The sequence below is a fragment of the Bos indicus x Bos taurus genome, chromosome 11 (assembly GCF_003369695.1).
Source record: "Bos indicus x Bos taurus breed Angus x Brahman F1 hybrid chromosome 11, Bos_hybrid_MaternalHap_v2.0, whole genome shotgun sequence".
NCBI lineage: Eukaryota > Metazoa > Chordata > Mammalia > Artiodactyla > Bovidae > Bos > Bos indicus x Bos taurus.
The window spans coordinates 76060007-76080597 of record NC_040086.1 but is presented as its reverse complement, the minus strand read 5'-3'; positions in this window follow the sequence as shown (position 1 = coordinate 76080597).

Genomic DNA, 20591 nt, shown 5'->3' with positions numbered 1-20591 from the left:
TCATCCAGAGAGAATTAGTGAGAAAATTCAGTTCCCTTGTCTAAGTAAGTACCTCAGGGAACTATTCACCTATCAATGCATAGAGAGTTTCAACTGGTAACATACCCAATTTCATTAGCATTAATGGGAGTTTTGTGTGAAATCCTGTGTGAATCATCGCTTTAGGAGATCTGTAAGAATTTATTGATTACTTTTATTTTTGGAATGGCTCTGTTTTCCAGTTTTAACTTTTACTCAATTGGCTTGCAATAGATACTGAATTTTGGAAGGAATCAAATGTGGACTTTTGAAAGTAATGAAATCGGAGCAGGGCCACATAGACTCAATCACCATTGTGAATGTTAGATGACATTACATGATAGGTGCCCGGATGTTCTACTGGCTTGCTGTCTACATGTGTGAAGACTCAAATTTCAATTTATAGCTTTCACCTAATTATATTATGTTTTATCGCTGTTTACTCGTCTATGAACATTCTTACTAAAGCCCTTATTGAAGGACCATGAATTCTGCAGCCATTTGGATGATCCTTCAAGCACCTTGCCTTCCCTCTTTCTCAGCTTCAATAATATGCAGTGACCTTCACATAGAATGAGAAGAGAATTTGTGTCCAAATTGAAAATGAAAAGAGGAACTGGCAGAGAATGGAGGGACCTGAGTGCAAAATCGCAAATACTCAGTGAGTTGAAGGGAGACCTAGTAAACTGATGCCCCTGAGGTCTGTGTGCCTGGAATGAAGATGCACAGAGAAGCCCAGCTGGTGGGGTATCTCTAATCCTTCTGTCTGGTCCTGCTGCTCTCACCCCCAGAAGCCTACTCCAGACCTAGTGTGTTCAAGAGCCCTAAAGACCTGGGATATGAGTATTGTGGGAATTCAGGGGAAGAAGAGGTGACTTTCGAGAAGAAGAAAATTCAGATGAATTACTTGGCGAATGACAAAGAAAGCACAGGAATCCGATAGTGTTTCTCTTTCTTTGATGAAAGTCTGGCTTTATGCCTAATGAGGGATGTAAGTTGTGGAAGTAGCAGAAAATTCACAGAGATGCCATTAATTCTGGACCACGATGCTGGTGTAGGTCAACCTTCAGGTGGCTGGAGCAGGATTCTGTTTCAGATGAATTCTCTGGAATTTGAAGTTAAGTCTCAATTCACAAGATCATAGGTTTAGTGTGGAAGAATAACTCTCAGAGAAAGACGATGAGGTGTATCATGGTCCTGTGCATCAGATAGGGGAGGGTGCTGTGGACTCAGTTGAGAAAAGTCCTGAAATGTCCACAGTTAACACCTGGAAGTGTACTTTATGAAATGCAATAAACCCTCCCCTTTCACTGCCTTGCAACAGAGGTTGGATCCTTTGTGAGAATTAGCCTCCTGAAGATAAAAGAAAAATGTCAGAGAAAGTCAATCTAGAGAACTCAGCACAAAGAGAAGAGGGCTTTGATGTTTCTGATTGGGGGAAAAAAACAAAACCCACAACATAGTGAATGATTGCAGAGTCATACTGCTGAATAAAATGATAATACAATTCACCTGAGCCTCCCAGTCCCAAGAAAGTGAGCAAAATTCTCAGCCATCAAGTCATCAACTTGAATAGTATCATTTCTAAGTGCCAGGAAGATGTGAATGAGTTTGAGAGGGAAGAAACAAGACAAAGTAGAACGTGTGAAATGGAGTTTTCCTCTTAATACCATGGACCCTTGTGCGGTTTGCCACAGTCCATATAAAAAAGTTGCATCCTCCATGGCAACAGGGGACATCTTATGGAATATTTCACATGTGCAAAGAACCTTTAAAAAGTAAGCAAGATGAGTAACTTCTAGAGATCTGCTGTACAAAATAGCAAATGTAAATATATGTAGTTAACAACATACTATTGTGCACTTAGGATAGATCTCGTGTTAAGTGTTCTAAACATGCACACAAACAAGAACACAACGAAGTTGTTGGAGGTGACAGATTTGGTTAGTACCCCAACTCTGGTGATAACGTTATAGGTATATGCTTATGTCCATACTCACCAAGATGTATACATTAAACATGTGCAAGTTTTGTATATTAATTATATCTCAGAAAGCTTTAAAAAAGAGACAGAAGTAAGCCCTGCTTAGTATGAAGACAGCTAATTCAAATGGTTCTGCTAAGTTATTTCCCTAGTAGTGAGATACTCACAAAAGTAGGATTATATATTTCTAACGATATACACTAAACATTTAAACATAACAGGTGTTTTTATTTTTTTATGTATATCAAAGCAAGAAAGTACCATAGCCATATATATATTTTCTCTTAATAGTATAATTTACCTGGTTTTGGAGGGGGGGAGTGAATACTTGCTTTCATTTAGGAAAATATACTTTCTGTTCATACTTTATATTTGGATTTTAAAACAATTTAAATTGGATGTACAGTTCCTTCTTTACCTCAACTCCTTATGTTTTAAATACTCTCCACTTTCTATTAAATGAGAAGTATCTGTGAGATATTTACACACATACACATATATATGGCATTCAAATGTAACTTATTTAGTACTTTTCATGTAAGGAGAAAAATTTTCTGTGAAATATTCAATGTTAATATTTTAGATACCCTTTAATCTTGTGATTCTTAGTTTCTCTGCTCTTTCAGAGCCTCTTAAAATATTCTTTCCTGATAAAAGATAAATTGGAAGTTATATTTGGTGCTGTTTAATTAAAGTGTACTTCTTTTTCCTTTTACCTTTTACCAGCAACTTTGGTATATAAAGAATTGGTGGTACATATGTCATCAATTGAGAAGTCTTTGAGAATAATGATAATTTATCCTCAAGACAAAACTTTGTAAGACTCAGTAGTAGAATATGGAGTTGTTCTGGTGGGGTACGGAAGTCAAATCTGTTGAACAGGCCCTTTTCTGCACTTGATTTCAGGATTTAGGGGAATCTATTGACTATTACAAAGCCTTTGACTCTGTGGATCACAATAAACTGTGGAAAATTCTGAAAGAGATGGGAATACCAGACCACCTGACCTGTCTCTTGAGAAATCTGCATGCAGGTCAGGAAGCAACACTTAGAACTGAACATGGAGCAAAGACTGGTTCCAAATAGGAAAAGGAGTACGTCAAGGCTGTATATTGTCACCCTGCTTTTATATGCAGAGTACATCATGAGAAATGCTGGGCTGGAAGAAGCACAAGCTGGAATCAAGATTGAAGGGAGAAATATCAATAACCTCAGATATACAGATGACACCACCCTTATGGCAGAAATGGAAGAAGAACTAAAGAGCCTCTTGATGAAAGTGAAAGAGGAGAGTGAAAAAGTTGGCTTAAAGCTCAACATTTAGAAAACAAAGATCAAGGCATCCGTCACTGTGAAAGGTTGTTGCGGAACCATGAAAAGATGCCTGGATTCTTGGCCTCTGGAGGAGAAAAATTCAATCTGGGGCTAAAGATGAGGCTTGATCGCTCAGAGCTTTTGTGTAATAAAGTTTTATTAAAGTATAAAGGAGATAGAGAAAGCTTCTGACATAGACATCAGAAGGGGGTAGAAAGAGTACCCCCTTGCTAGTATTAGCAATGGAGTTATATACTCTCCAATGAATCCAAAGAATGTCTGGAGGTTGTAAAGACCTCACCAGACTTACTCCCATAATTTACATTTTAAGATAACAGGATTAGCCAGAAGGTTTAATCCAGAGACTGTCCTCAGGCAGGATACATAATCCTAGAGGGAAAAAAAATGTTTGTCCTTTTTTCCTCCTTGAGAATTCCAGACCCCTCTCTCCTTGGGGACCCCTAGACTTCTTATCAACCTACCTAGGAAATGACTCTCTCAACTTCATGGTAAATAGATGGAGAAACAGTGGAAACAGTGGCAGACTTTATTTTGGGGGGCTCCAAAATCACTGCAGATGGTGACTGCAGACATGACATAAAAAGACGTTTACTCCTTGGAAGGAAAGTTATTACCAACCTGGACAGCATATTAAAAAGCAGAGATATTACTTTGTCTCAACAAAGTCCATCTAGTCAAGGCTATGGTTTTTCCAGTAGTCATGTATGGATGTGAGATTTGGACTGCAAATAAAGCTGAGTGCAGAAGAATTGATGCTTTTCAACTGTGGTGTTGGAGAAGACTCTTGAGAGTCCCTTGGACTGCAAGGAGACCCAATCAGTTCATCCTAAAGGAAATAATCTTGAATGTTCATTTGAAGGACTGATGTTGAAACTGAAGATCCAATACTTTGGCCACCTGATGGGAAGAGCTACTCATTTGAAAAGACCATGATGCTGGGAAAGATTGAAGGCAGGAGGAGAAGGGGATAATAGAATTTGAGATGGTTGGATGGCATCACCAACTCAATGGACATGAGTTTGAGTAAAAGCCTGGAGTTGGTGATGGACAGGGAGGCCTGGAATGCTGTAGTCCATGGGGTTGCAAAGAGTCGGACATGATTGAGTGACGGAACTGAACTGAACTGATGGCTTTCTCTAAGTTAAAAAAAAAAAATAAGACACTTTGAAGTATTTTCTTGGCCTGGGTTCCATGGTACCTGGCAGTTTCTTAAGTTTCAGATATTTGCTTAATGTTAGTTCTAGAAACCAGTGAATTCAGAAAGATGAATTCAAAAATGTGATAACAGAAAAAAAATTCATTTTAAAAATAGCCAGAAAGGTCATACTTTTTTCTAAATTATCCAAAAATTATGCATCACTTTTCTTCAAGAAAGACAGGGTCAGAACACAGGATTCTAAAGTATCTCAAACTGTGGACATTAACTTCTTGATTTATATTTAAATGTGAATTATATTTGAAGCAAAGTAGTGTAGATGATCATTTTTACTTAGGTTCCAGGGTTTCATCCTATGTATGACAGTTTTATGTAATTTAGTTCACTTCAGTTGCTCAGTCATGTCCGAGTCTTTGCAATCCCATAGACTGCTGTATTCCGGGACTGCTGTATGTCATCCATTTCTCCTCCCGCCTTCAGCCTTTCCCAGCATCAGGATCTTTTCAAATGAGTCAGCTCTTTTGCATCAGGTCTCCAAAGTATTGGAGTTTCAGTTTCTCCTTGCAGTACAAGCGACTCTCAAGAGTCTTCTCCAACACAGTTCAAAAGCATCAATTATTCTGCGCTCAGCTTTCTTCTATATTTATTTATTTATTTTTTTAAATTTTATTTTATTTTTAAACTTTACAATATTGTATTAGTTTTGCCAAATATCGAAATGAATCCGCAACAGGTAAACCTGCGTTCCCCATCCTGAACCCTCCTCCCTCCTCCCTCCCCTACCCTCCCTCTGGGTTGTCCCAGTGCACCAGCCCCAAGCATCCAGTACTGTGCATCGAACCTGGACTGGTGACTCGTTTCATACATGATATTATACATGTTTCAATGCTATTCTCCCAAATCTCCCCACCCTCTCCCTCTCCCACAGAGTCCATAAGACTGATCTATACATTGGTGTCTCTTTTGCTGTCTTGTGCACAGAGTTATTGTTACCATCTTTCTAAATTCCATATATATGCGTTAGTATACTGTATTGGTGTTTTTCTTTCTGGCTTACTTCACTCTGTATAATAGGTTCCAGTTTCATCCACCTCATTAGAACTGATTCAAATGTATTCTTTTTAATGGCTGAGTAATACTCCATTGTGTATATGTACCACAGCTTTCTTATCCATTCATCTGCTGATGGGCATCTAGGTTGCTTCCACGTCCTGGCTGTTATAAACAGTGCTGCGATGAACATTGGGGTACACGTGTCTCTTTCCCTTCTGGTTTCCTCAGTGTGTATGCCCAGCAGTGGGATTGCTGGATCATAAGGCAGTTCTGTTTCCAGTTTTTTAAGGAATCTCCACACTGTTCTCCATAGTGGCTGTACTAGTTTGCATTCCCACCAACAGTGTAAGAGAGTTCCCTTTTCTCCACACCCTCTCCAGCATTTATTGCTTGTAGACTTATGGATTGCAGCCATTCTGACTGGCGTGAAATGGTACCTCATAGTGGTTTTGATTTGCATTTCTCTGATAATGAGTGATGTTGAGCATCTTTTCATGTGTTTTTTAGCCATCTGTATGTCTTCTTTGGAGAAATGTCAGCTTTCTTTATAGTCCAACTCTCACACCCATACATGACTACTGGAAAAACTATAGCCTTGACTAGACAGACCTTTGTTGTTAAAGTAATGTCTCTGCTTTTTAATATGCTGTCTAGTTCAGAAATAACTTTTCTTCCAAGGAGTGTCTTTTTATTTCATGGCTGCTGTCAAAATCTGCAGTGATTTCGGAGCCCCCCAAAATAAAGTCTGTTACTGTTTCCACTATTTCCCCATCAATTTGCCATGAAATGATAGGACCGGATGCCATGATCTTAGTGTTCTGAATGTTGAGCTTTAACCCAACTTTTTCACTCTCCTCTTTCACTTTCATCAGGAGGCTCTTTAGTTCTTCGCTTTCTGCCGTAAGGGTGGTGTCATCTGCATATCTGAGGTTATTGATATTTCTCCTGGCAATCTTGATTCCAGCTTGTGCTTTATCCAGCCCAGCATTTCTCATGATGTACTCTGCATAGAAGTTAAATAAACAGGGTGACAATATGACTTGACATACTCTTTTTCCAATTTGGAACCAGTCAGTTGTTCCAGGTCCAGTTCTAACTGTTGCTTCCTGACCTGCATACAGATTTCTCAAGAGGGTCAGGTGATCTGATATTCCCCTCTCTTTAAGAATTTTCCAGAGTTTGTTGTGATCCACACAGTCAAAGGCTTTGGCATAGTCAATAACACAGAAGTAGATGTTTTTCTGGAACTCTCTTGCTTTTTTGATGATACAGTGGATGTTGGCAATTTGATCTCTGATTCCTCTGCCTTTTCTAAAACCACCTTGAACATCTGGAAGTTCACAGTTCATGTACTGCTGAGGCCTGGCTTGGAGAATTTTGAGCATTACTTTACTAGCGTGTGAGATGAGTGCAAGTGTGCAGTAGTTTAAGCATTCTTTAGTATTGCCTTTCTTTGGGATTGGAATGAAACTGACCTTTTCCAGTCCTGTGGCCACTGCTGAGTTTTCCAAATTTGCTGGCATATTGAGTGCAGCACTTTCACAGTATCATCTTTCAGGATTTGAAATAGCTCAACTGGAATTCCATCACCTCTACTAGCTTTGTTCATAGAGATGCTTTCTAAGGCCCACTTGACTTCATATTCCAGGATGTCTGGCTCTAGGTGAGTGAGCACACCATCATGATTATCTGAGTAGTGAAGATCTTTTTTGTATTGTTCTTCTGTGTATTCTCTCCACCTCTTCCTAATATCTTCTGTTTCTGTTAGGTCCCTGCCATTTCTGTCCTTTACTGTGCCCATCTTTGCATGAAATATTCCTTTGGTATCTCTAAATTTCTTGTGGAGAGCTCTAGTCTTTCCCATTCTATTATTTTCCTCTATTTCTTTGCACTGATCGCTAAGGAAGACTTTATCTCTCCTTGCTATTCTTTGGATCTCTGCATTCAAATGGGTATATTTTTCCTTTTCTCCTTTGCTTTTGGCTTCTCTTCTTTTCACAGATATTTGGTGGCCTCCTCAGACAACCATTTTGCCTTTTTGCATTTGTTTTTCTTGGGGATGGTCTTGATCCCTGCCTCCTGTACAATGTCATGAACCTCTGTCCATAGTTCTTCAGGCACTCTATCTATTTAATCCCTTGAATCTATTTGTCACTTCCACTGTAAAATTGTAAGGCATTTGATTTAGGTCATACTTGAATGGTCTAGTGGTTTTCCCCACTTTCTTCAATTTAAGTCTGAATTTGGTAAAAAGAGTTAATGATCTGAACCACAGTCTGCTCCTGGTCTTGTTTTTGCTGATTGTATAGAGCTTCTCCATCTTTGGCTGTCCTGTGTATGAGTTTTATGTGGTTAGGTGAGGACAATAAGATAAACTGAATAGTAAGTTTAGAATAGAACCAAGGGGTTGTTTGGCACAGTAACTTTGTATGCTAGTCACTAACAGAATATTACCATTATAAACTTCAAAAACAAAAACAGTTACACACATATGACTTATCATGTACATAGGAAAAAAATGGCCAAAGAGATCAGTCCTCAGCAGAGTGATCCTCAAACACAGGAGAGCTTTATTAGTTTATAATTGTAATATATCAAATGGGCTTCTCAGGTTGTACTAGTGGTAAAGAACCCCCCTGCCACTGCAGGAGACATGAGACTGGGGTCAGGAAGATCCCCTGGAGGAGGAAATGGCAACCCACTCCAGTATTCTTGCCTGGGAAATCCCATGGATAGAGGGCCTGGTGGGCTGCAGTTCATGGGTCTGTAAAGAGTTGAACACAACTGAAGTGACTTAGCACGAACTTAATAATATATCAGTATCAGCCTTCGAACTGTAGTGCAGGAGAAGACTCCTGGGAGTCCCTTGGACAGCAAGGAGATCATTCCAGTCAATCTTAAGGGAAATCAACCCTGAATACTCATTGAAAGGACTGATGCTGAAACTGGAACTCCAGTGTTCATCTGATGTAAGCAGCTGACTCATTGGAAAAGTCCCTGATGCTGGGATAGATTGAAGGCAGAAGGAGAAGGGGGCATCAGAGGATGAGACGGATGGATGGCATCATTGATGCAATGGACATGAACTTGGGCAAGCTTCAGGAGATGGTGAGGGACAGAGAGGCCTGGCGTGCTGCAGTCCATCAGGTTGCAAAGAGTCAGACACAACTGGGTAACTGAACAACAAAAATATATCAAATAGAACTAAGTAGAATTCATTCTCTGTGGAAAGCTGATGGCAATAATGAGAATATAAACAATGTGTATTCAGGGTATATACATACAATGATTATGCTATGCATAAAATACATCTGTGTGCAAATGGAGTCTCATTCCACATGCTTATGGATTACAAATGTATTTAGTATTTTAGTTTAGTATTCATATATTATTTATTGATTTACAAGTAAATACATGATTTATTAAGTACTTGATTAAGAAAAAAACTGAAATGGGAAACTATTCATGATTAAGGAAGGACAACAAGCATAAAATGTGTCACCTTATCTCTAACTCCAACCTTTTAATGAGACCTGGTACATCCATGGTCCTTGAATTCTGGAAAAGTTTCACTTATAAAATATAAACACCCTAGTTTTTAATATAACTTTCTACCCTTCAAGTTTTAGAGTTAGTTTTACTCCAAACTTGCCTTTCTTTCACCTGACCAAGACCTCCATACTTCTGTTTTTTCTGCATCCTTATGTGCTCAGTCACTTCAGTCAGGTGTGACACTTTGTGACCCCATGGACTGTAGCCCACCAGACTCCTCTGTCCCGGAGATTCTCCAGGCAAGAATACTGGAGTCGGTTGCCATGCCCTTCTCCATGGCATCTGCCCAACTCTGGGATCAAATTCCTGCATCTCCTGCATTGCAGGAAGCTTTTTTTACCTACTGAATCATCTGGGGAGTCCCTCTGTCCTTTCTACTTTTTAAGTATTTGTCTACATCTCTGTATTTGTCTATATCTCAATTTTGAATAGATTTGAAGTCGATCCACTCTCTGATATCCTTCTTTCACTTGATCTGTTGTCATTCTCTCACATCCACCTTGAAGAACACTGATTTTGGACCATGAAAACTGTCATTCTTCCTTAATCAAGTCCAGGCTAGGTACAGTGTTCAGAGAAACATGAGACCCTCACAAAGTACTCTTCCTTTAAATATATTTTCACTAGCATCCCCGAGGGTTCAGTGGGAAAGAATCTGCCTGCAATGCAGGAGACACAGATCTTCCTGGATTGGGAAGATCCTCTGGAGGAAGGCATGATAACCCACTCCAGTATTCTTGCCTGTAGAATCCCAAGGACAGAGGAGCCTAGTGGGCTACAGTCCATAGGGTCGCAAAGAGTCAGACACAACTGAAGCGACTTAGCAGCAGCAGCATGAAATGGGCATCCAAGACTGTCTGGAAACCCTGTTCTCTCACTGGTTATTTTAAAGCCATCTCCCTCCTACCAACTGTGTAATCTATGTGGAGCTAGTCATCCTACTTCTTATCTCAGAGAAAATAAATGCCATTAAGATTGGAAATCTGTCAACATCACACCCACAAAGGTGAATGAACCTGGACCTGTATTTTTGTCTTTTGCACTGACCACAGTGTAAGAGATATATTCCTCCTTTGTAAGATTAATTCATTCACCTCAGTTCTGAAATCTATAGCCTTCTACTTTCAAGAGACCTTGTTACATTGATCGTCCTCTCTTTCTGCAGTATCTTCAAATGAAAACATTAGCTAACATGGGTTGAAAGTATACTGATGTGCATTTACAGATGAAAAGACTGAGGCTGGATAGATACCCAGTAGGAAGTTGCTGGATCACACAAGGAGCTTAGCCAGGTGCTCTGTGATGACCTAGAGGGGTGGAGATGAGGGGGATGGGAGAGAGGTTCAAGAAGGAGGGATATATGTATGCATATAGCTGATTCCCACTGTTGTATAGCAGAAACTAACACAACATTGTAAAGCAATTTTACTCCAATTAAAAAAAAAAAAAAGACTGAGGCTGAGACAAATGGAAGGACACAAATATGGAAGGGAATAAGCATGCTCACCCTCTCTCTTCGCTGTGACTAGTGCTACGATGGGAACCGCTGTCACCTGCAGCCCTTTTTTGCGTGCAGGTGTCCGAGTAACAGCTTGAGTTCTTGAAAATCTATGCCAATTTGTGGGCTGTGGGCATGCAGTGATCTTTCAAATTTTACAGAAACAATAAAGTGGGACTTATAAACAATAGTCTTAGGAGTTTCATGATTTAAGACTGAGGCCTGTATATCCTCTAACTTGCAGATCTGTTGGCATTCCTGACTCTTCTCCCATTTGGATCTGTAAACAGCAGGAGCTATACAACCAAAGTATTCTCACTGGTAAATCAGTAATGAGTGGTGTTAACACATGGGCTTCCCTGGTGGCTCAGAGGTTAAAGCGTCTGCCTGGAATTCAGGAGACTTGGGTTCGATCCCTGGGTCGGGAAGATCCCCTGGAGAAGGAAATGGCAACCCACTCCAGTACTCTTACCTGGGGAATCCCATGGAGGGAAGAGCCTGGTGGGCTACAGTCCATGGGGTCACAAAGAGTCTGATAGGACTAAGCGACATCACTTTCACTTTCTTGACACACAGGGTTACACCAGGTTTTTATTTTAGGGAACAGATTTGGCTTTGTGGCCAATAAAAACATGTTTACTGGCAAAGGGAAAACATGTCTGATCTCTAGTAAGCAAGTGCTAGGAAATAACATTAGCAAATTTCGCTGCCAAGTTTTTGAATTCATCTTAACCTAAAGGTAATTATTATATCTAGTGAAGAAAAGATCTAGCATAGAATGCACTTCACTCTAATTAGGTTTCTTTCCCCAGTATTTGCCCACCCATTAGCTTTTATTTCCCAAAGTACTATTTTAGTCACCACAGAACAGAGATAGGTGACTAAGGATGAAAGGAAATATTACTTTAAATTCAAGAGGGAAGTACAGGCTAACAGCAAAAGTCCTCATGTCCCAGATAGGCTGGCATGGACCTCTGTGCATATCTATATTATTACACAGAACATTACTAAATTCTCAATATCCTCCTCTAGAGAGTAAGATCTTCAGGAAAAAAAAAAAAATTGGGACATTTCTTTCTTAGTCAATAATTCACAGTGTCCAGCATCATGCTTAACCCAGAGTGCTCAACAAATGTTTATATTATAGATTTTACTAAATAAACCTTTGCAATCACCAAGAAAGCCTCAATGGAGTATTTGTCTTCTCAGGAAATAATAGCAAAAATTTTGGCCATATTGCATTAAAGGCTTAATTTTATTGTTACCTCTAGATGAATTTCAGATATGGAACTTTTCATATAATGATAATATCCTACTAAAATGTTAGCTATTTTGTTCCTTTCATTACAAAAATGTTTGTGAGAGAAACAGGGAAAATAAAATACAGGCCAGGTCCATAATAGTACCTTTATATCATACTCAGGTATGTACCTTTATATATACTGATGTATAGATTTTTTGGAGTAGTCAGATGCTACCATGTACCACTTATCCCTACCAGCTTCAACCCCACAGTTAAGAGTCAGATATGAGATAGGTCATAATAATTTGTAGTATAACCTTTCCAGGTTCATTCTTTCCTTCCATGTTCCCAAGATTATAAATACACACACACACACACACACACACACACACACACACACACACATACACACACACACACAGAGATGGGCTTCCTAGGTGTCTAAGTGATAAAGAATATGCCTGCCAATGCAAGACATGTAAGTTCGATCCCTGGATCAGGAAGAGTCCCTAGAAAAGGAAATGGCAACCCACTCCAGTATTCTTGCCTGGAAAAGCCCATGGCCAGGCTACAGTCCACAGGATCACAAAAGTGTTGGACATGACTTAGCACAAACAAAAATACACACTATACACAGATGTATATATCCATATGCATGTATGTGCTGTGCTGTGTGCTGTGCTAAGTTGTTTCAGTCATGTCTGACTCTTTGTGACGTGATGGACTATAGCCTGCCAGGCTCCTCTGTCCATGGGATTCTCCAGGCATGGATATTGGAGTGGGTTGCTATGCCTTCTGCCAGGGGACTGTCCCAACACAGGGATTAAGCCCACATCTCTTAATGTCTTCTGCATTTACAGGCAGGTTCTTTACTACTAGCGCCACTTGGGAATCTCATATACAAATTTATATACGCACACAGATGTATCAGTTCAGTTCAGTTCAGTTGCTCAATTATGTCCAACTCTTTGCAACCCCATGAACTGCAGCACGCCAGGCCTCCCTGTCCATCACCAACTTCTGGACTCCAACCAAACCCATGTCTATTGAGTTGGTGATGCCATCCAACCATCTCATCCTCTGTTGTCCCTTTCTCCTCCTGCCCTCAGTCTTTCCCAGCATCAGGGTCTTTTCCAATGAGTCAGCTCTTCACATCAGGTGTCCAAAGTATTGGAGTTTCAGCCTCAACCTCAGTCCCTCCAATGAACACCCAGGACTGATCTCCTTTAGGATGGACTGGTTGGATCTCCTTGCAGTCCAAGGGACTCTCAAGAGTCTTCTCCAACACCACAGTTCAAAAGCATCAATTCTTCAGTGCTCAGCTTTCTTTATAGTCCAACTCTCACATCCATACATGACCACTGAAAAACCATAGCCTTAACTAGACGGACCTTTGTTGGCAAAGTAATGTCTCTGCTTTTGAATATGCTGTCTAGGTTGGTCATAACTTTCCTTCCAAGGAGTAAGCGTCTTTTAATTTCATGGCTGCAATCACCATCTGCTGTGATTTTGGAGCCCAGAAAAATAAAGTCTGACACTGTTTTCACTGTTTCTCCATCTATCTGCCATGAAGTGATGGGACCGGATGCCATGATCTTCATTTTCTGAATGTTGAGATTTAAGCTAACTTTTTCACTCTACTCTTTCACTTTTAACAAGAGGCTCTTTAGTTCTTCTTCAGTTTCTGCCATAAGGGTGGTGTCATCTGCATATCTGAGGTTATTGATATTTGTCCCAGCAATCTTGATTCCAGCTTGTGCTTATTCCAGCCCAGCGTTTCTCATGATGTACTCTGCATATAAGTTAAATAAGCAGGGTGACAATATATAGCCTTGACATACTCCATTTTATATTTGGAACCGGTCTGCTGTTCCATGTCCAGTTCTAACTGTTGCTTCCTTACCTGCATACAGGTTTCTCAAGAGGCAGGTCAGTTGGTCTGGTAATCCCATCTCTTTCAGAATTTTCCACAGTTTATTGTGATCCACACAAAGGCTTTGGCATAGTCAGTAAAGCAGAAATAGATGTTTTTCTGGAACTCTCTTGCTTTTTTGATGATCCAGCAGATGTTGGCCATTTGATCTCTTGCTCCTCTGCCTTTTCTAAAACCAGCTTGAACATCTGGAAGTCCATGGTTCACGTATTGCTGAAGCCTGGCTTGGAGAATTTTGAGCATTATTTTACTAGTGTGTGAGATGAGTACAATTGTGCGGTAGTTTGAGCGTTATTTAGTATTGCCTTTCTTTGGAACTGGAATGAAAACTGACCTTTTCCAGTCTTGTTGCCACTGCTGAGTTTTCCATATTTGCTGGCATATTGAGTGCAGCACTTTCACAGCATCATCTTTCAGGATTTGAAATGGCTCAACTGGAATTCCATCACCTCCACTAGCTTTGTTCATAGTGATGCTTCCTAAGGCCCACTTGACTTCACATTCCAGGATGACTGGGTCTAGGTGAGTGATCACACCATCGTGATTATCTTAGTCATGAAGATCTTTTTTGTACAGTTCTTCTGTGTATTCTTGCCACCTCTTCTTAATATCTTCTGCTTCTGTTAGGTCCCTACCATGTGTGTTCACGTGTGTGTGCGCACGTGTATGTATATGTATCAGACATTATCAGGGATTTGAAACAGCACCTTGAAAATAAATTTCAATTTGGGAAATATGTGTCAAGATTTCCCTCAAAGATTCATTTTTTGATCCAAAAATCCTATGTCCAATAACTTGTTCTATAGTTATTGAGAAATACAGTAAATATTGTATGCAATAGAAAAATCAATAAATATATTCAATAATTATCTACTATTTAATTAAATATAATATACTCACATTGTTAAAAATTATTCAGTCCTTCCTAGAGACCACATTTGAAAGGAACATTAAATAATGCATTAAAATACCCATAAGGTAATTTTAAGTGAAAAAAAGCAGGATATAAAACTGTTACACATATAATTGTGGTTTTATGCCCTAGGCGCTAAATATATATATATTTTTTCCCTACCTTTTACACTTTTTCTGTATTAAAAGGCATTTTATTTTTATGATCATAAAATTTAAGGGGCTGTTAAAGGAAGAGTCTCTAATTGTTAAAATCAGGAACGCGCTAATAGAATGGGATATAATAGGGTTAAGTTTAATGTCTACGTTTAGGAATAAATACCTGAGGGAATAAAAATTAATAAATAGTCGTGATCTTAATGACTGAAGATCAGTTTTACGCAACAGTTTGCAATGCCTCCTGACAAGACAAATGTAGTCTGTAAATTACTGTACTGTTTCTATTAAGAAAATTAAAAATGAAAACTCTTCTACACTCAGACTTTATTTGGGCCATATTTGAAGTATAGTGTTTGATTCCAAGAATCACATTTAAAGAGGATCAATAACCTATAAATTAGTGTGACCAGACTTACAAATGACTTCCATGTGAATTATAAACTCCTTCAGAGTAGTAGTGCTAGAAGGGGCAACTGTTTAGGGTAAATATAAAGGCATAATTCTCAAGACTAGAACTGTAGCAAAATGGAACCAGTTTTTTTTTTTTTTTTAACACTATGACCAAATGGGATTTATTCCTGGAATTTGAGAATGGGTCAACAGACAAAAATTAATCAATGTGATAAGTCACCTTAATAGAATGAAGGAAAAAAATCATCTCAATTGATGTAATAGAAGAATTTGACAAAATTCCACATTCTTTCATGATAAAAACACTTAACCAGAAATAGAAAGAAACTTACTATGATAAAAGGGAAAGATTGAGGGCAGGAGGAGAAGAGGGTGACAGAGGATGAGTTGGTTAGATGGCATCACTGGCTCAACAGATATGAGTTTGAACAAACTCTGGGAGATGGTGAAGAACAGGGAAGCCTGGTGTGCTGCAGTTCATGGAGTCGCAAAGAGCTGGATACGACTTAGTGACTGAACAATAACAACATGAAAAATCCATGGCTAACAACAAATCAGTGTGTGTGTGTGTGTGTGTGTGCGCGCGTGCGTGTGTATGATATTATTTTGCATTCACAAAAGCTAATGGGAGACTATCTGAGTGGCCCCTTTGACAAGAACCCTGGTCCACAGATAACAGATTAGTTCCACCACCATGGTATCAAATCTGCAGGATCCTAGACTTGTAAGGCAAAACAAAATCTGGGTGTTTTCAGGATAAAGACACTTCCTTCATTATGAGGATTCCTTCCCCATTAATAAAACATGAAAAAATATCATAGAAAAGGAGTTGAGTCTGAATCACAGAACAGAACTACTTTTATAATGTAGCATGTTACAAGCCTCACAAAGCAGATGTACATAGAAAGTTTGCCAAGTTATTTTACGATAATATTATAAAATATTTTTCTCAATTAAAAAGCTTGTGGCTATCAACCTAAGAAAATCCTGTTGGAATGTATGTGTTCAAACCTGTCTTCAGAACCTACTTAATATGTCGATAATTACTTATGAGTCTATTTAATGTCTGGTTTTGAATTGCTTTTTCTGTGATTCACAAAAATGTAGTACAAGTATGCCAGATGGCAATGCATAAGATGAGAATAATTTAATGCTTTTGCTTAGCAAAGTAGTGTAACTTGGCTTACTGTGAGAAGGAAAAGTATTTTTAGTATGTCAGGCTTCACATTTAAATGTAAGTATGTATGTATGGGTGTATGTGCATATACATAAACGCATAGTACAATCTATAAAGGAATTTTTCACATCTGTATCTTGTTTAGTTAGTGCATTTTGGATATCCATTCACTCAACTTAATGGGCAGGTACTTTGCAGCGAATTTTCTTTGTGATGTTTTTTTCTCATTGCAGAAAAGGGGTGAGAAGGTGGGTCTGATAAGAAAGAATAAAAGACCATTAAGACCATTACTCAACAAATACAATATGACTGTTAACCAAAGCCAAGATAGTCAACTCAGAAGGGTAAATATATTTCAAAGAAATAGTTGAATATTTGGAAATACATAGACTCATATTTACTGAAGGACTGAAACCTCAAATTACACAGCATGGATATGCTAGGTAACTTTGAATTCACATAACAAACTATGAAATTTTGTTCCTAATCAGAAACGGACTCAAGGTAATAGATACATTTTTAATAAAATAAATGGAAACTATTTAAAAAGCTGGGCAAAAACAAGATTCCTACTTACTTGTCTGTTCTTTGTTATTTCCTGCCACAGATTTTGGCCAACATTTTGTATTTATATAAACATAAATCAATTGAAAGCAGTAAAATGTCTTCAGAGTATCCTGTACTTCCAGTGTATAACCAAATTCCATTTTCTGATTTCTCATTTCATAAAAATAAAAATAATCTCAGAACATTATCTTCTTCTAAGTGCTTCTCCACAAAACTCACATCTTATCTCTGCAAAATCACTGATCTCATCTAAAATTATGAAACCTAAAGTTATCTTTCTATCACTGCATGTCAAACAAATTAACCTCTTCTCTTTTATTCTCTTGTCTTTCCAACTGCCTTAACTTCTTGCTGCCAACTGGTGAACATCTGCTGCTCCAAGGCATACCAAATCATTTTACTTTCCTCTGGATCTCTCTTCTGTTCATAGTCAAGTATTTTTTTAATTACTAAAAAAGTCCTGATGCTTTTATTTATTAGGTAAACCTCAAAGGCATCTGTTATTTTCAGAGTCCCTTTATCTAATGAAAGACAGCCTTTGCCAAGAAGCTAGTATGTCTTTCTTTGAAGTTTCCTATAAGTCAGGTCTCCTTCACTGATCCCTTCCTGACTCAACTTTCCCTTGTTTTTTATCTAAAATACATTGCTAGTCATCCTTGGATTCTCAACCAATACTGAGTAGCTAATAAACAAGTTAATTTCCCAATATTGATGTCAGGGTTGGAACAAGAACCAAAATAATTTATGTTAATATTTTTGATTTACTGAATACATGGCTCTATACTAATTGGTACTAAATCGGGCTTAATCTATCAAAGGGAACCAAAAACAATGATGAGGACATCCTACCCTCTTATAAGCCTCAGGGTCATATCTCTGTCACCAAATGCTAAGAGTAACAGGAGTGTACGACCTGCCTACTTAACTACCCCCTGAATCCCTAGGATTCTGGAGCTACAATAGAAAGAACAGGGATGCAGATCTCTATTTGGCACTTAAAGTCACAATGCAGTTCTCTCATCATCCTGTAAGTAATATATAAATGCTATCTGCAGCTGCAAAAGGACTCCTGCCTTCTGTACGCAATTCATTTATTTGAAAGGAAAACAATCTCACTCTTCACAGGTATGGTGACTGTCTCCTCTACAATTAATTAGGCTCTATTTGTTTACATAATATTAAGGAGTAATTCAGGCACTGGGCTTTCAAGTTGCCAACAAAACACACATTGTTTTCAGTTTCTTAAAACATAATTAATCTGTAGACTTCTGTGCGAGGTTCACGCAATTGATTTTTTTCCTGCCCCCTCCCCTCCCACTTTGTCACTTGACAGCTTGAAATTGGGCCTGGAAAAGCTCATTTGCATTCTGGTAGTAAGGCTGAGGAATAAACCGAGCAAACCTGTCTATTTGTGTACTTCAGTATATAACTCTGCTTGCTTCCATCAAGACTTATTTTCAGTATCGTGGCCAACAAAAGCATTAAACAAGTTTTCTCAGACATGAGTGATAAGCTGTAAAATGTATTTCTTTAAAGACGGTTTTTTTTTTTTTTTTTTCCCCCCGGTGACACTTATGGAATGCAATAAAACAAAAGAAGCAAATCTCACTAGAAATTCAGTGCTACCTTGCCATTTGAACTCTTCTTGTTTCCTGACATGTTAAGTACCTTCATTATAGTTTAGGTTGTACCTGATTATAAGTTTAAAAGGTTAAAGTTTTATTTCAAAAGAAATTATTTTTAAAAAATCAGTGTTTCACACTGAACTTTAAAGACTACATTCTCAACCCAAGATGGTCATTTCACACATTGATCTCTTTGGGGAGTTGATGCTGGTACCAGGTTCTTAGAATGAAAAACATCTAAAGTCTATTTTTTTTCAGTTACTAGTATTGTTTCAACATAATGTCTCCTGGATATTTTTTTTCTAATTTTTCCCCCAGTGAGAACACCTGGTGCATTTTTATTTAAATTATTTCTTCCCTAACTACTCCCTCTTCCAGGGGCCAAATATTTAGCAGAAACCAATTATTTTTCTGACTATAAACTCAAGTTTCATCAACAAAATGGAAATGTGTACACATGTGTGTGTGTGTGTGAGAGAGAGAGAGAAAGAGAGAAAAATATCTCTGTGCTACTGAAAAATAAAAGTGAGAAAAAAAAAAAAACCACTTTCCTGTGTTCTGTACGTAATGCTGTAGTATTGTGTTAATGACAGAAATAGTGTTCTCAGTCATTTCAGTCAACACATTCTTCTTTTCACAACCTAATCTCCTTCATCTGAAAGAGAAATATATTTTTAGCTAACTCTCTGGGACCAAGTCATTGATTTATGAATATAAGGTGAAGGACTTCATGAATTTTTTCTTGACCTCCATCTGTCATTTCCTCAGTCATATCTATTTTAAGAAACATAAAACAAATTGTCCCAATGGGGCACATTATCACCTTGATATATCACACAGGAAGAACTCCTTCTGCTTCTTATCACACTTGGACAGAAAATTAGCTTTACACTATCCTAAGCTGATTTTCTCTATATCCTTTATTATTTTATACTGATGGTGATCTACATTACTCAAATGTGGATTCATTCTGAAATTGCTCACAAGAATTGGAGTAAGGAACTTCAAGTCTTTTTTTAGATAAGGACAAACAACCAGAAATAATTGTTCCTGCATCTGAGAATTTCTGGGAAATTCATCCACAAAAATGAGAGATCATTACGGTGACTGCTAACATTTCCTTTAGGCCACATGAGCTCACGTTCTAACAACACTATCATTTCTTTGACAGACACCACATCTGTTAAGCCTCAGGCCTCATGCTACATAAGCATAAAAAGCAATCGCTTGCACTAATAATCATTAGGGAAATGCAAACAAAAGCTATGACATACTGCCTCACACCCATTAAGAAGCCTACTATCAAAAAATCAGAAAATAACAAGTGTTGGTGAAGATGTGGAGAAACTGGGTACGGTTGGGGGGGCCGGGGGTTGTAAAATGGTGCAGCCAGTATGGAAAATAGTGCGGTGGTCCCTCAACAAATTAAAAATAAAATTACCATCAGATCAGATCAGTCGCTCAGTCGTGTCCGACTCTTTGCGACCCCATGAATCGCAGCACACCAGGCCTCCCTGTCCATCACCAACTCCCGGAGTTCACTGAGACTCAGGTCCATCGAGTCAGTGATGCCATCCAGCCATCTCATCCTCTGTCGTCCCCTTCTCCTCCTGCCCCCAATCCCTCCCAGCATCAGAGTCTTTTCCAATGAGTCAACTCTTCACATGAGGTGGCCACAGTACTGCAATTTCAGCTTTAGCATCATTTCTTCCAAAGAAATCCCAGGGCTGATCTCCTTCAGAATGGACTGGTTGGATCTCCTTGCAGTCCAAGGGACTCTCAAGAGTCTTCTCCAACACCACAGTTCAAAAAGCATCAATTCTTCGGCGCTCAGCCTTCTTCACAGTCCAACTCTCACATCCATACATGACCACAGGAAAAACCATAGCCTTGACTAGACGAACCTTTGTTGGCAAAGTAATGTCTCTGCTTTTGAATACGCTATCTAGGTTGGTCATAACTTTCCTT